The sequence below is a fragment of the Arachis ipaensis genome, chromosome B10 (assembly GCF_059453495.1).
Source record: "Arachis ipaensis isolate K30076 ecotype BB chromosome B10, ASM5945349v1, whole genome shotgun sequence".
Classification (NCBI taxonomy): Eukaryota; Viridiplantae; Streptophyta; class Magnoliopsida; order Fabales; family Fabaceae; genus Arachis; species Arachis ipaensis.
Window position 1 is genome coordinate 77,958,801 of NC_142435.1, and position 15,494 is coordinate 77,974,294.

Below are 15,494 nucleotides of genomic sequence, written 5' to 3' on the forward strand. Positions count from 1 at the left end.
TTTACTATATCTATTAATTCAATTTATTTTTATAATGAATTTATAATTAATTAAAATGATAAATATATGATTTATTACCCTGAAATTATATATAATGAATAATATTTTTTTAAAAAATTATATGCTATTTTTTTTATATTTTTACTATAAAAATAATAAAAAATTAGTTTTATTTTTGTCTTTGATGTTTAGATTAAGTTTTAATTTTATTTCTAATATTTTTGAAACGTTTTTTTTTAATCTCGAATATTTCAATTAGTTTTCTGATCAAACTTAAAAATTTTACTTCTAAAAATAATTTTTTATTATAATTTTTATCTAGATAAGGACAAAAATCGTAACCACGATGATTATAATAATTTATTGTAATAATTGGAGAGCGAATAACGAATAATAAGAGAGGGAAAAAACAAGAGAAAAAGATTAATATTTTAAAAAAAACTTTTATTTTTGACTATAAGATGAAATAAGATATTAGAAATAAAAATAAGACGCTTTAAATATCATAAGCGAAATTAAAATTTATCCTAAATATTAGGAACTAAAACAATACTTTACTCAAATGTCAATGTTTACTTTAGAACTTGTTATATCACTTGCAATCGTGGATACCAACTCAGTCAAAACAAGTTGGCAATCCGACCGATAATAGATTGGGTCGGATTCAGATGCCAATCAATTTTATCTACCCAACTCACATTTTTAATATATTATACATATATTAATATCTTCATATTTTTACCTTTTGTATGAATACTTAATGTCACAAAATTAGTAATTTAATTTGTTAATCATAAGCAAATAATATTTGATTTTATGAAATATGAAATGATTCAATGTTATGTTTGAATGAAAATAAAATTATTTTAACGGATTAAATTGGATAAACCAATAAAGTCATCTTGAGAAATTTAGTATGCGGATTAAGAAATTTAAATCCATGGAATTTACTTCAATACTTTATTTAGGGATGTCAACGGGGCAGGGTAGAGGCGGGGGATGTCTCCCTACTCCCCATCTCCACCCCCAGATTTGCTCCCCATCCTTGTCCCCGTTCTCTGCCGTGGAGAAATATTACTCCCCATCCCCATCTATCTTATAGTTCTAACAAATTATTAATTTCCATATAAATAGAGCTGCAACTATCCATCCTATACAAAAACAACAAGATTTTATACAAAAAGTCTAAGCGACAAGATGGTGACTTCTTTCGAAATGACGCAGTGGGCTGCAACAGCAAGCCACACGACAGAACAGTGGATGAGGTGGGAGACGCGTCAATAGAGAGGAGAATGGACACAATGGCAGAGTTACGAAAAGGAACGCCGTAAATAGAGAGCACGTGTGACGATGTGTGTGTGTGTGTGTGTGTGAAATGACTAAAAAATATATACAAGAAATAAACCATTAAAGACAATTCAGTAAATTTATGAATTTCGGGGATTAGCGGGGATAGGGCGGGGATCCCCGCTTGGGTCTCCCTGCCTGCCTCGGGGGAATTTTGTCTCCCGTCCCCATCCTGCGGAAAAAAATTCTCCACAGTCAAATTCCCATTCGAGGCAGTCCCACAGGGATCCCCGTGTCTCGGGGAATTTTTCCATCCCTAACTTCATCCTACCCTACCATATTGATTCCCAAATTTATTTCTTGTAGATTATAGTACGAATACAATACATTTAATACTTTTCAGTCAGGTTTCTTTTCTCTTATAGTTGAGGTTTGATGCGTGAGCATTATTGGTGTTTTTTCAATGTGATTTTTAAGATATTTCGTTGATTTATTAGAGGATTTTAGTGGATTATGCCCCATTAGATACTTCTTTGAGTCTCTGTGGCTTTTGATTGATTTCAAGTAGCATTTAGATGAATATTTGATGAAACGTGCATGAAGAAGCAAAGGATTCTCATGCGTACGCATGTGCTGCGCGTACGCACGACTGCAAGAGCTTAAACGAGGCAATTCTGCTCTGGACAGTGGACACTAAACGCCCATCCACCGGGGTTTAGCGCTGAGACCCTTTTATTGCGTGCAAGCCATTATGATGGTTGGCGCTAAACGCCCAGTCACCGGCGTTTAGCGCCGGTAGCGTGTTTTACAATGGAGACCACACGTTTGCAAGGAATCAACAGAAGCAAATATGATTTGATTTCAAATCAAATACTCATTAGAAAAGATTTCGTTCTTCATCCTACGAATTAGTGATTATTGAGAAATAACTCTAATCTAACTTGAATTCTATTGATTCTTGGAAAAGCTATATCATTAGAATTACAGATTGAAACCACTTTCTCACAACTTCTTAATTATCTGGGTTTAATGTGGTACGTGAATTATAACTGCATCATTTTTGGGTTCTTAGGGTTTGTGTGACTTATAAATTAGAAATTAGACTTAACCCTCTTATACAGTTGATTGATCAAGGAATTGACGGTTGGTTGAATTAGAGGAGAATGGATTGCTTAGGAATAGGAATTTAATCACTTGGGGTTTGTCATAAACTAAATCATTGCATGATCAAGGTAGTTAACATTGAATATTAATCCTGATATTTAAACACCTCCAAAGCCTTAGTTTTATTCTCATACCGTTTTCTCAACCGTTTATTGTTTACTTTTCTTACTTTACTATCTTTTATGTTATTTGGTAATCAACCCTCTCATTTCAACTTGTCTAACTAGAACAATTAATCAATAATTGATTGCTTAGTCCATTAATTCTTGTGGGATTGATAGTCAGTCACCTGAGTTTATTACTTGGTACGACCTGGTACACTTGTCGGTAAGTAGTGGATTGTAAATTTCGCATCAAAGTTTGCTTTTTGTTCATAGAAATATCTTCAAATCAGAGGAGAGTTCAGTTTTAACTTTTAAGTGGAGAAGAACAAAATTTTCAATATGTTGCATAACTTGTGTAGATTTAATAATCAAAGAAACTCATATTTGTCTCTATTTCTACTTTTTAAGATTTTATGAAATTGAACTTTGAACTTGTTTTCAATTTATAGTTCAAGATAGTAAATATTTAATTTTTTTAGATTTAAATTTAATCTACTTTTGTTATCTGTAAGTGTGATGAGTGGAAATTTGCACAGCACAAATTCCTTCGACAAGTGTACCGAATCATCAAGTAATAACTCACTTTTGAGTGAGGTCGATCCTACAGGGATTGATGGATTAAGCAACTTTAGTTAGGTGATTTATCTAGTCAAGCTAATAGTTTATGATTTTAGTGAAATTGAATTAACAGAATGTAAATTGCTGGAAATTTAAGTGCTGAAAGTAAATTGTGAAATGTAAATGGCGGAAACTTAAATGGCAAGAAACTAATGAACAGAAACTTAAATGTCAAGAAATTAAAAGAGCTGAAACTTAAATGACAAGAAAGTAAAAGCAATAATGTAAATGACAATAAAAGGTAAATTGCATGAAATGTAAATGGGTTTTGGGAGCTGCGAATCAAAGAAAGCAGAAAACTCAAAGCAATTAAAGTGAAGCATAACAATGGGAGAGATTCATTAGGGATTGCAGATATCATAATCCATCATGAATCAATGGGTCTCAACTTCATTCTCAATCATATGAAGTAGATCTATGGCGGATTGTAATTAATTGAGTCCCAATTCCTTGGCAACCCAATTACTCTTAACACAATCAATTTGCCAATTCCTTAATCTAATTGTCATGAGAAGATGTTAAGTTCAATTCTCTTATCTATAAGCCACACAAGTTCTCAGGATCTCAATTCAAACCAAGAATGTATTGATCAAGAGAGTTGTGAGAGAAAGAGCTTCAAACTAATTTCTATGATTCCTCTTCCGAGGCTCACATAGAAATTCAATGGATCTAAACCCCCTCCAGGTAGTGAATAGATCTATTAAGCATGGAAGTTATCTCTTAGATACAACAAGCGGATTGAAAAGAAGAAGAAGTTTATTCATTCATTAGAATTACAACAGAGCTCCTCCCCCTAATGGTGTAGGGTTTAGTTCATCATTGCTATGAAAACTTGATGAGCGGATAATTTATACGCTTTTTGGCATTGTTTTTAGTATGTTTTTAGTAGGATCTAGTTACTTTTAGGGATGTTTTTATTAGTTTTTATGTTAAATTCACATTTCTAGACTTTACTATGAGTTTATGTGTTTTTCTGTGATTTCAGGTATTTTCTGGCTGAAATTGAGGGACTTGAGCAAAAATCAGATTCAGAGGTTGAAGAAGGACTGCTGATGCTGTTGGATTCTGGCCTCCCTGCACTCAAAGTGGATTTTCTGGAGCTACAGAACTCCAAATGGCGCGCTCTCAACGGCGTTGGAAAGTAGACATCCCGGGCTTTCCAGAAATATATAATAGTCCATACTTTGCCCAAATGTAGATGACACAAAAGCGCGTTGAACGCCAGTTCTACGCTGCAGTCTGGAGTTAAACGCCAGAAACACGTCACAAACCAGAGTTGAACGCCAAAAACACGTTACAACTTGGCGTTCAACTCCAAAAGAAGCCTCTGCACGTGTAAACTTCACGCTCAGCCCAAGCACACACCAAGTGGGCCCCGGAAGTGAATTTCTGCATCAATTACTTACTTCTGTAAACCCTAGTAGCTAGTCTAGTATAAATAGGACTTTTTACTATTGTATTTACATCTTCGGATCATCTTGGGACGTCTAGTTCTTAGATCATGGAGGGCTGGTCACTCGGCCATGCCTGAACCTTTCACTTATGTATTTTTCAATGGTAGAGTTTCTACACACCATAGATTAAGGTGTGGAGCTCTGCTGTTCCTCAAAGATTAATGCAAAGTACTACTGTTTTTCTATTCAATTCAACTTATTCCGCTTCTAAGATATCCATTCGCACTTCAACATGAATGTGATGATCGTGACAGTCATCATCATTCCCTATGAACACGTGCCTGACAACCACTTCCGTTCTACCTTAGATTGAATGAGTATCTCTTGGATTCCTTAATCAGAATCTTCATGGTATAAGTTAGAACCCATGGATGGCCATTCCTGAGATCCGGAAAGTCTAAACCTTGTCTGTGGTATTCCGAGTAGGATCTGAGAAGGGATGGCTATGACGAGCTTCAAACTCGCGAGTGCTAGGCGTAGTGACAAACGCAAAAGGATCAATGGATCCTATTCCAGTATGATCGAGAACCGACAGATGATTAGCCATGCAGTGACAGCGCATTGGACCATTTTCACTGAGAGGACAGGATGTAGCCATTGACAACAGTGATGCCTAACATACAGATTGCCATAGAAAGGAGTAGGATCGACAAGATGACCATAGCTTGCTTCATACCAATAATCTCCGTGGGATCGACCCTTACTCACGTAAGGTTTTATTACTTGGACGACCCAGTGCACTTGCTGGTTAGTTCTATCGAAGTTGTGACAAATTATGAATTAAGATTTGAGCACCAAGTTTTTGGAGCCATTATCAGGGATCACAATTTCGTGCACCAAGTTTTTGGCGCTGTTGCCGGAGATTGTTCGAGTTTGGACAACTGACGGTTCATCTTGTTGCTCAGATTAGGTAATTTTCTTTTTGTCCTATTTTCAAAAATTTTTCAAAAATCTTTCAAAAATTTCTCATCTGTTTTCGAAAATTATTCTAAATTTTTAAGAATGAATTCTAGTGTTTCATGAAGCATGTTGAAGCCTGGTTGGCTGTAAAGCCAAATCCAAATTCTTTTGGATTGAGGCTTCCACTTGTCAACATAAAAGGCATGTATATGGAGTTGGATGAAGTATCAGCTGTTGCATGCCTGATTTATATCCTAAAACTGGCTGGCTATTAAGCCATGTCTAACCCTTGGATTGGAGCTTTAGGCTAACATTGAAAGATTCCTGGAATTCTTATTAAAAATTTTGAATTTCTTATTTTCTTTTTCCTATATGTTTTTTGAAAAAAAAAATTTAAAAGAAAATACAAAAAAAATCATAAAATCATAAAATAAAAAATATTTTGTGTTTCTTGTTTGAGTCTTGAGTTAATTTCAAGTTTGGTGTCAATTGCATTTTTTCTAAAAATTTATGCATTTTTCGAAAATTCATGCATTCATAATGTTCTTCATGATCTTCAAGTTGTTCTTGGTAAGTCTTCTTGTTTGATCTTTAAATTTTCTTGTTTTGTGTCTTTTCTTGTTTTTCATATGCATTTTTCGTTTGTTAGAGTCCAGGCATTAAAGATTTCTAAGTTTGGTGTCTTGCATGTTTTCTTTGCATCAAAAATTTTCCAAAATATGTTCTTGATGTTCATCATGATCTTCAAAGTGTTCTTGGTGTTCATCTTGACATTCATAGTGTTCATGCATCACATGTTTTGATCCAAAATTTTCATGCATTGAGTCTTTTTGATGTTTTTCTCTTTCATCATTAAAAATTCAAAAAATCAAAAAAATATCTTCCCCTTTTTCTTATGAGTCAAATCAAATTTTCAATTTAAAAATCTTATCTTTTTCAAAATCTTTTTCAAAAATCATATCTTTTTCATTTTTCTTATTTATTTTCGAAAATTTTAAAAATATTTTTCAAAAATCTCTTTCTTAATTTTATATCATATTTTCGAAAATATCATCAACAATTAATGTTTTGATTCAAAAATTTCAAGTTTGCTACTTACTTGTTAAGAAAGATTCAAACTTTAAGTTCTAGAATCATATCTTGTGATTTCTTGTGAATCAAGTCATTAATTGTGATTTTAAAAATCAAATATTTTTCAAAACTAATTTCAATCATATCTTTTCAAAAATATCTTTTTATCTTATCTTTTTCAAAATCATATCTTTTTAATCATACCTTTTCATATAATATCTTTTTCAAATATCTTTTTTAACTTCTTATCTTCTTATCTTTTAAAAATTAATTTTCAAAATTTGTTTCAACTAACTAATTAACTTTTTGTTTGTTTCTTATCTCTTTCAAAACTACCTAACTAACTATCCCTCTCTAATTTTCGAAAATACCTCCCTCTTTTTCAAAAATTCTTTTTAATTAATTAATTGTTTTAAATTTTAATTTTAATTTTATTTCCCCTTTAATTTTCGAAAATCATCAAGTCCTTTTCAAAAATTATTTTCGAAAATTTCTCTCTCTCATCTTCTTCTATTTATTTAATTACTTACTAAGACTTCTCTTCATCTCATATCTCTGCTCCTATCCTCACCCTTGTGTTTGGATTATCCATTCTTCTTTACATTACATTCTTTTCTTCTTCTACTCAGACAAAGGAATCTCTATACTTTGACATAGAGGATTCCATACTTTCTTTGTTATTCCCTTCTTTGTCATATGAGCAGGAGCAAGGACAAGAATATTCTTGTTGAAGAAGATCCTGAACCTGAAAGGACTCTGAAAAGGAAACTAAGAGATGCTAAAATACAACAATCCAGAGACAATCTTATAGGAATTTTCGAACAGGAAGAGGAGATGGCAGCCAAAAATAATAATAATGCAAGGAGGATGCTTGGTGACTTTACTGCACCTAATTCCAATTTATATGGAAGAAGCATCTCAATTCCTACCATTGGAGCAAACAACTTTGAGCTGAAACCTTAATTAGTTTCTCTGATGCAGCAGAACTGCAAGTTTTATGGACTTCCATCTGAAGACCCTTTTCAGTTCTTAACTGAATTCTTGTAGATCTGTGATACTGTTAAGACCAATGGGGTTGATCCCGAGGTCTACAAGCTTATGCTTTTCCCATTTGCTGTAAGAGACAGAGCTAGAACATGGTTGGACTCACAACCTAAAGATAGCCTGAACTCTTGGGATAAGCTGATCAAGGCTTTCTTAGCTAAGTTCTTTCCTTCTCAAAAGCTTAGTAAGCTTAGAGTGGATGTCCAAACCTTCAGACAGAAAGAAGGTGAATCTCTCTATGAAGCTTGGGAGAGATACAAGCAACTGACTAAAAAGTGTCTTTCTGACATGCTTTCAGAATGGACCATCCTAGATATATTCTATGATGGTCTGTCTGAATTAGTTAAGATGTCATTGGATACTTCTGCAGGTGGATCCATTCACCTAAAGAAAATGCCTGCAGAAGCTCAAGAACTTATTGACATGGTTGCTAACAACCAGTTTATGTACACTTTTGAGAGGAATCCTGTGAGTAATGGGACGCCTCAGAAGAAGGGAGTTCTTGAAATTGATGCTCTGAATGCCATATTAGCTCAGAATAAAATATTGATTCAGCAAGTCAATATGATTTCTCAGAGTCTGAATGGAATGCAAGCTGCATCCAACAGTACTCAAGAGGCATCTTCTGAAGAAGAAGCTTATGATCCTGAAAACCCTGCAATAGCAGAGGTGAATTACATGGGTGAACCATATGGAAATACCTATAATCCCTCATGGAGAAATCACCCAAATCTCTCATGGAAGGATCAACAAAAGCCTCAACAAGGCTTTAATAATGGTGGAAGAAACAGGTTTAACAATAGTAAACCTTTTCCATCATCCACTCAGCAACAGACAGAGAATTCTGAGCAAAATCCATCTAGCTTAGAAAATTTAGTCTCTGATTTATCTAAGGCCACTCTGAGTTTCATGAATGAAACTAGGTCCTCCATTAGAAATTTGGAGGCACAAGTGGGCCAGCTGAGTAAAAGGATCACTGAAATCCCTCCTAGTACTCTCCCAAGCAATACAGAAGAAAATCCAAAAGGAGAGTGCAAGGCCATTGATATAACCATGATGGCCGAATCCAAGGAGGAAGGAGAGGACATGAATCCCAAGGAGGAAGACCTCCTGGGACGTCCAATGATCAATAAGGAGTTCCCCTCTGAGGAACCAAAGGAATCTGAGACTCATCTAGAGACCATGGAGATTCCATTGAACCTCCTTATGCCATTCATGAGCTCTGATGAGTATTCCTCTTCTGAAGAGAATGAGGATGTTACTGAAGAGCAAGTTGCCAAGTTCCTTGGTGCAATCATGAAGCTGAATGCCAATTTATTTGGTAAAGAGACTTAGAGAGATGAACCTCCCCTGTTCACCAATGAACTAAATGCATTGGATCAACTGAGATTGCATCAGAAGAAACAGGATCCTGGAAAGTTCCTAATACCTTGTACCATAGGCACCATGACCTTTGAGAAGGCTCTATGTGACCTTGGGTCAGGAATAAACCTCATGCCACTCTCTGTAATGGAGAAACTGGGAATCTTTGAGGTGCAAGCTGCTAGAATCTCATTAGAGATGGCAGAAAATTCAAGAAAAGAGGCTTATGGTCAGGTAGAGGATGTGTTAGTAAAGGTTGAAGGCCTTTACATCCCTGCTGATTTCATAATCCTAGAGACTGGGAAGGAAGAGGATGAATCCATCATCCTTGGAAGACCGTTCCTAGCCACAGCAAGAGCTGTGATTGATGTAGATAGAGAAGAATTGATCCTTCAACTGAATGAGGACAACCTTGTGTTTAAAACTCAAGAATCTCCTTCTGTAACAATGGAGAGGAAGCATAGAAAGCTTCTCTCAGTACAGAGTCAACTAAAGCCCCTATAGTCAAACTCTAAGTTTGGTGTTGGGAGGCCTCAGCCAAACTCTAAGTTTGGTGTTGAACTCCCATATCCAAACTCTAAGTTTGGTATTGGGAAGTCTATAAAATTGACCTGATCACCTGTGTGGCTCCATGAGAGCCCACTGTCAAGCTATTGACATTAAAGAAGCGCTTGTTGGGAGGCAACCCAATTTTTATTTATCTAATTTTATTTTATTGTTCTTTCATGTTTTATTAGGTTCACGATCATGTGGAGTCACAAAATAAATACAAAAATTAAAAACAGAATAAAAAACAACAGAAGAAAAATCACACCCTGGAGGAAGGGCTTACTGGCGTTTAAACGCCAATAAGGAGCATCTGGCGCTGAACGCCCAGAACAAGCACTAATTCGGCGTTTAAACACTAGAATTGCATGCAAAGGCATTTTACATGCCTAATTGTTGCAGGGATGCAATTCTTTGACACCTCAGGATCTGTGGACCCCACAGGATCATCTCAGCATCTGTGGACCCGACAGGATCCCCACCTACCTCCACTCATACTCTTCCCTCTTCTCATTCATCCTCTCTTCCCAATAAACACCCTTCCCCAAAACCCTTCACCAATCACCTCAAGCTCTCTTCCAAATTACCCCTTCACCTATCACCTCAAGCTCTCTTCCCTACTATCCCTTCACCACTCACATCCATCCACTCTTCTCCATAAACCTACCTCATAAACCCCACCTACCTTCAAAATTCAAAATCACTTTCCCACCCAAACCCACCCTAAATGGCTGAACCTAACCCCTCTCCCTCCAATATATAAACCCCTCCATTCTTCTTCATTTTCACACAACACAACCCTCTCTTCCTCTTCTTGGCCGAAACACAAACCTCTCTCCCTCTCCTTTATTTCTTCTTCTTCATCTTTTCTTTCTTCTCTTACTCGAGGGCGAGCAATATTCTAAGTTTGGTGTGGTAAAAGCATAAGCTTTTTGTTTTTCCATTACCATTGATGGCACCTAAGACCGGAGAATCCTCTAGAAAAGGGAAAGGGAAGACAAAAGCTTCCACCTCCGAGTCATGGGAGATGGAAAGATTCATCTCCAAAGCCCATCAAGACCACTTCTATGATGTTGTGGCCAAGAAGAAGGTGATCCCCGAGGTCCCTTTCAAAGTCAAGAAAAATGAGTATCCGGAGATCCGACATGAGATCCAAAGAAGAGGTTGGGAAGTTCTAACAAACCCCATCCAACAAGTCGGAATTCTAATGGTTCAAGAGTTCTATGCTAATGCATGGATCACTAGGAACCATGATCAAAGTAAGAACCCGAACCCAAAGAATTATCTCACCATGGTTCGGGGGAAATACTTAGATTTTAGTCTGGAAAATATGAGGTTGGCGTTCAACTTGCCAATGATGGAAGAAAACGCATGCCCCTACACAAGGAGAGTCAACTTTGATCAAAGGTTGGACCAAGTCCTCATGGACATATGTGTGGAAGGAGCTCAATGGAAGATTGACTCAAAAGGCAAACCGGTTCAACTGAGAAGACTGGACCTTAAGCCTGTAGCTAGAGGATGGTTGGAGTTCATTCAACGCTCAATCATTCCCACTAGCAACCGGTCTGAAGTTACTATAGACCAGGCCATCATGATCCATAGCATCATGATTGGAGAAGAGGTGGAGGTTCATGAGATTATACCTCAAGAACTCTACAAGGTGGCTGACAAGTCCTCCACTATGGCAAGGTTAGCCTTCCCTCACCTCATTTGCCATCTATGCAATTCGGCTAGGATTGACATAGAGGGAGATATCCTTATTGATGAGGACAAGCCCATCACTAAGAAAAGGATGGAGCAAACAAGAGAGCCTATTCATGGATCTCAAGAGACGCATGAAGAAGCTCATTACCAAGAAATCCCTGAGATGCCTCAAGGGATACACTTTCATCCACAGAACTTTTGGGAGCAAATCAACACCTCCCTAGGAGAACTGAGTTCCAACATGGGACAACTAAGGGTGGAACATCAAGAGCACTCAATCATCCTCCATGAAATTAGAGAAGATCAAAGAGTTATGAGGGAGGAGCAACAAAGACAAGGAAGAGACATAGAAGAGCTCAAGGACATCATTGGTACCTCAAGAAGAAAACGCCACCATCACTAAGGTGGACTCATTCCTTGTTCTCAAATTTTCTGTTTTTCGTTTTCTTATGTTAAATGTTTATCTATGTTTATGTCTTTATTACATGATCATTAGTGTCTAAGTGTCTATGCCTTAAAGTAGTGAATATGAATCCATCACCTCTCTTAAATAAAAAATGTTTTAAAAACAAAAGAACAAGAAGTACATGGTTTCGAATTCATCCTTGAACTTAGTTTAATTATATTGATGTGGAGACAATACTTTTTGTTTTCTGAATGAATGCTTGAACAGTGCATATGTCTTTTGAAGTTGGTGTTTTAGAATGTTAAATATGTTGGCTCTTGAAAGAATGATGAACAGAAGACATATTATTTGATAATCTGAAAAATCATAAAAATGATTCTTGAAGCAAGAAAAAGCAGTGAATACAAAGCTTACAGAAAAAAAATTGGCGAAAAAAAAATAGAAAAAGAAAAAGCAAGCAGAAAAGCCAAAAGCTCTTAAAACCAAAAGGCAAGAGCAAAAAGCCAATAGCCCTTAAAACCAAAAGGCAAGGGTAATAAAAAGGATCCCAAGGCTTTGAGTATCAGTGGATAGGAGGGCCTAAAGGAATAAAATCCTGGCCTAAGCGGCTAAACCAAGTTGTCCCTAACCATGTGCTTGTGGCGTGAAGGTGTCAAGTGAAAACTTGAGACTGAGCGGTTAAAGTCAAGGTCCAAAGCAAAAGAAGAGTGTGCTTAGGGCCACGGCCAAGACTCATAAAGTAGCTGTGTTCAAGAATCAACATACTGAACTAGGAGAATCAATAACACTATCTGAACTCTGAGTTCCTATAGATGCCAATCATTCTGAACCTCAATGGATAAAGTGATATGCCAAAACTATTTAAGAGGCAAAAAGCTACAAGTCCCGCTCATCTGATTGGAGCTATGTTTCATTGATAGTTTGGAATTTATAGTATATTCTCTTATTTTTATCCTATTTGATTTTCAGTTGCTTGGGGACAAGCAACAATTTAAGTTTGGTGTTGTGATGAGCGGATAATTTAGATGCTTTTTGGCATTGTTTTTAGTATGTTTTTAGTAGGATCTAGTTACTTTTAGGGATGTTTTTATTAGTTTTTATGTTAAATTCACATTTCTGGACTTTACTATGAGTTTATGTGTTTTTCTGTGATTTCAGGTATTTTCTGGCTGAAATTGAGGGACTTGAGCAAAAATCAGATTCAGAGGTTGAAGAAGGACTGCTGATGCTGTTGGATTCTGACCTCCCTGCACTCAAAGTGGATTTTCTAGAGCTACAGAACTCCAAATGGTGCGTTCTCAACGGCGTTGGAAAGTAGACATCCAGGGCTTTCCAGAAATATATAATAGTCCATACTTTGCCCAAATTTAGACGACGCAAAAGGGCGTTGAACGCCAGTTCTATGCTGCAGTCTGGAGTTAAACGCCAGAAACACGTCACAAACCAGAGTTGAACGCCAAAAACACGTTACAACTTGGCGTTCAACTCCAAAAGAAGTCTCTGCACGTGTAAAGTTCAAGCTCATCCCAAGCACACACCAAGTGGGCCCCGGAAGTGAATTTCTGCATCAATTACTTACTTCTGTAAACCCTAGTAGCTAGTCTAGTATAAATAGGACTTTTTACTATTGTATTTACATCTTCGGATCATCTTGGGACGTCTAGTTCTTAGATCATGGAGGGCTGGCCACTCGGCCATGCCTGAACCTTTCACTTATGTATTTTTCAATGGTAGAGTTTCTACACACCATAGATTAAGGTGTGGAGCTCTGCTGTTCCTCAAAGATTAATGCAAAGTACTACTATTTTTCTATTCAATTCAACTTATTCCGCTTCTAAGATATCCATTCGCACTTCAACATGAATGTGATGATCGTGACAGTCATCATCATTCCCTATGAACACGTGCCTGACAACCACTTCCGTTCTACCTTAGATTGAATGAGTATCTCTTGGATTCCTTAATCAGAATCTTCGTGGTATAAGTTAGAACCCATGGATGGCCATTCCTGAGATCCGAAAAGTCTAAACCTTGTCTGTGGTATTCCGAGTAGGATCTGGGAAGGGATGGTTGTGATGAGCTTCAAACTTGCGAGTGCTGGGCGTAGTGACAGACGCAAAAGGATCAATGGATCCTATTCCAGTATGATCGAGAACCGACAGATGATTAGCCGTGCAGTGACAGCGCATTGGACCATTTTCACTGAGAGGACAGGATGTAGCCATTGACAACGGTGATGCCTAACATACAGCTTGCCATAGAAAGGAGTATGACTGATTGGATGAAGACAGCAGGAAAGCAGAGGTTCAGAGGAACGAAAGCATCTCTATACGCTTATCTGAAATTCTCACCAATGATTTACATAAGTAGTTCTATCTTTATTTTCTGTTTATTTATTATTATTATTCGAAAACTCCATAACCATTTAATATCCGCCTGACTGAGATTTACAAGATGACCATAGCTTGCTTCATACCAACAATCTCCGTGGGATCGATCCTTACTCACGTAAGGTTTTATTACTTGGACGACCCAGTACACTTGGTGGTTAGTTGTATCGAAGTTGTGACAAATTATGAATTAAGATTTGAGCACCAAGTTTTTGGAGCCATTATCAGGGATCACAATTTCGTGCACCAAAACTCAAAGAGAAAAGAAAGGTACATCAAAAGTAAACTAAAATGCAGAAAGAAAATCCTAATTTGGATCCTCTCTATAAGAGTCTATAATCCCCTTTTCTAGTTCAAAACTCTTCCTATATATACTACTTGTGTGATCTTCAAATGAGTCTTCAAGTACTTAAAAGTGGGCCCCTGGCCTTAGTTGAAGCAATTAGCAAACTCTTTGGGTTTTTCTCAGCTTTCTAGAAGGTATTAGTTGAAGCAGCACTGACGTTAGTGAGGACGTTAGTGTGGATAACACTCTGTACATTGCATGGCTCGCTGACGTTAGTACTGGCGTTAGTGGCATTAACGTGGACACTAATGCAGCTCTTCTTTGCTTTGCTTACGTTAGTGCTGGCGTTAGTGGCATTAACTTGGCCACTAACGCTGCTCTTCCATGGAGCCTTGGATTTGTGTCGCTCACGTTAGTGCCTGCGTTAGTGGCACTAACTTGGCCACTAATGCAGCTCTTCCTTGGAGTCTTGGAGGTGTGTTGCTCACGTTAGTGCCTGCGTTAGTGGTACTAACTTGGCCACTAACGCAGCAGCTCTTCCTTGGAGTCTTGAAGTCGTCACTCACGTTAGTGCTAGCGTTAGTTGCACTAACTTGGCGACTAACGCAGCCCTTCCTTGGTCCCTCCACGTTAACACTGGCGTTAGTGGCACTAACTTGGTCACTAACGCCACTCCTCCTTGAATGCTGGCATTGACACTAGCGTTAGTGGCGTTAACGTGGCCATTAACGCCACTCCTCACTTAGAAGCTGGCGTTGATACTGGCGTTAGTGGCACTAACTTGACCACTAACACCACTCTTCTCCTGCTTTCCTCTACTTCTTTTTGCCTGTCATCAATCAAACAATTGCATCAAAGTTTTGCTATAATCACAAGATAATGCATCATTCATTGCATTAAGTAGTTATTTGCATTAATCTCATGAAAATGTGTATAATTCGCAATGTTGATTGAATCAAGACATGAATACATAACTCATCCAAATGCTTGCTTGTTAACTAAGAAAATGCATGAAACTAACCTAAAACATACTAAAAATGGCTTGAAAAGCCAGCCAAGATGCCATGGCATCACAACACCAAACTTAAATCTTGCTTGTCTGCAAGCAAGCAGTAAAACATAAGAAAAATGAATGAGAATACATAGAGATATGAGTCC